This window comes from Triticum aestivum, chromosome 4A (assembly GCF_018294505.1).
Source record: "Triticum aestivum cultivar Chinese Spring chromosome 4A, IWGSC CS RefSeq v2.1, whole genome shotgun sequence".
Taxonomy (NCBI): domain Eukaryota; kingdom Viridiplantae; phylum Streptophyta; class Magnoliopsida; order Poales; family Poaceae; genus Triticum; species Triticum aestivum.
This window is the reverse complement of record NC_057803.1, coordinates 732481407-732484123: the sequence shown is the minus strand read 5'-3', so window position 1 is coordinate 732484123 and position 2717 is coordinate 732481407.

Genomic DNA, 2717 nt, shown 5'->3' with positions numbered 1-2717 from the left:
GGGACGTCTACGCGATGGAGCCAGTCGTCCCCAAACTCAACCCATGGTCAGCTTGTCCGATCACCTTTGATCGTAGGGATCATCCTACTAGCATCCATCACGGCGGCTCGGCCGCATTGGTCTTAGACCCAATCATCCACGGATTCCACCTCACGCGAGTCCTTATGGACGGCGGCAGCAGCCTGAACCTGCTTTACCAGGACACAATGCACAAAATGGGCATCGATCCTTCAAGGATCAAGCCCACCAAAACCACCTTTAAAGGTGTAATTCCTGGAGTAGAGGCCCATTGTACGGGCTCTATAACATTGGAAGTGGTCTTCGGATCTCCGGACAACTTCCGAAGCGAGGAGTTAATCTTCGATGTCGTCCCTTTCCGTAGTGGTTACCACGCACTCCTCGGGAGAACCGCATTCGCTAGATTCAATGCGGTACCACACTATGCATACCTCAAGATCAAGATGCCAGGCCCGCACGGGGTCATAATAGTCAACGGAAACATGGACCGCTCTCTCCGTATAGAAGAGCATACTGCAGCCCTCGCGGCAGAAGTACAATGCGGCCTCCTCCGGCAAACCACCAATCCGGCGACGACAACCTCAAGCACCGTCAAGCGAGTTCAGAGCACCCCGCAACAGGACCACCAGGCACGCCAAGAGCACGACTAGCAGTCCGGCCTCCGCTCAAAGCCCATCAAAGAAGCATTCGTGCCATGCGTACACAATTACGCACTTAAAATACCATGGGCACAGGCGGAGGCGCAACTTTGGCTCAGTCAACAGTGCGGTACCACCGTCACGTACCTTCGTAACCTTTCCTTTCACCTTTCAGGACATTGCTTTAGTGCAGCCTCTCCAGAAGAGCCAGATTGTCGGACTTACATAGGAGAGAAAACCAAGGAGGCAACAGGCTTTGCGCACAGAAGGAAATACCCAGGTGGAATCTATTTACGATCATAATACCTGCTTTATCTATTTGTACGTAGCCTGCCCCCGGATAGGGTATGTCAAATAATCCTATTTATCTCCGCTTAATGCATTCATTGTAAATATATGCTTAAACGTATTATTCATCAATGGGAGATCATATATAGCGTCAGCTTATTATTCTTATTTGAGCATTTTTTCTTACAAATGTCTATTTGATATTGCATCCGTACACCTTGGTACGTTCAGTTTGCCAAGGGCTTCTTATGGCGCCCCATAATACGGGAAGACAAGTCCGAACACTTTCAACAGTGCGGCACCCCGAACTTATAACATTATATGCATCAGCTCTGAATCATGTCTTGGGTCTACAGTTGGGATAGCCCGGCTCCCTTGTTTTGGTGCCTTACGTTCCGTTATAACGGCTATGGTAGTGCAGGGAGAACTACTGCGATTGTGTCCCGGTTCTTCCGGACGAGCACCTCAGTAGAGAAAGCCGAAAACTGACCGGCATGATGTGGCGAGAGCTGGTCGCTATTCGAGAGGTCTTAAAATCCTTAAAGATTTTTCCGCTTTAGGCAATAATTCGGCTTCGTCCGATCTAGGTGTATATAGCGCCCCAATTCGGCCTTCCGGATTCTAGGGGCTTCGCCGAAATTTAAAATTGTAGACTTCTATGGCTAAGTGAAGGTTATAAAGCCGCATAGTCCAATTGCCTTGTTCGCTGCGCCAGACACCTCCTTAAGGGACCAAAAATTTGGATAAAGAGTGTCCGGGTTTTCCACGAACACCCCAATACTAGTTACATGGGGGCGGAAGCCGATGACTGGCCTACTTTCAGAATTTTATAAACAGCCGCACAGAAGGTAATATTTTAAATAACAAAAGCACTACATAGCGCAAGTAACTTCGTCCTTATATTACAAACATGACAGAAGTGAATTCATTCTAAAATTATGTCCTTGGTACATTCATCGGCCATGAGGCGAGCGCCCTTCATAACGCCATCATAATACTTCTCCGAATAGCGATGCGCCTTGCCCTCCGGCGGCCCGTTCTTCACCAGCTTCTCCGCATCCAACTTGCCCCAATGCACCTTCGCATGGGCAAAGGCCCGGCGGGCACCCTCAATGCAAACAGATCGCTTGATGACTTCCAGTCACGGACAGGCATTCACCATCCGCTTGATCAGGCCGAAGTAGCTGGTGGGCAGGGGCTCACCAGGCCACATCCGGACTATGAAATCCTTCATAGCCACTTCAGCCACCCTGTGGAGTTCGACCAACTGCTTTAGTTGGTCACTCAGAGGCGTTGGATGTTCGGCCCCAGTATACTGGGACCAGAACAACTTCTCCGTTAAGCTCCCCTCCTGAGCACGGTAGAACTCCGCAGCATCTGATACGCTGCGTGGCAGATCTGTGAATGCCCCTGGAGAGCTCCGGACTCGGGTAAGTAAAAGAAACGCCTCCTCCACATGTTTGCTTTCACTATGGGAAACTGCTAATTTGCCGTCAGGAGGTGTCTTTACTGTCAGCTTTTTGTCGGTCCAGATGGCAAAGAGAGAATTTGCCGTCAGCAGCAGACGGCAAAGAAAAACTAACGGCAAAACAGACTTTGCCATCTGCGGAAAAAATACAGACGGCAAAGATCATACTTTGCCGTCTGTAATAAAAAAAGCAGACGGCAAAGATCTTTGCCGTCTGTGTTTTCTATTACAGACGGCAAAGTATGCTCTTTGCCGTCTTTAACAGACAAAGCAGACGGCAAAGATCTTTGCCGTCTGCTTTTTTT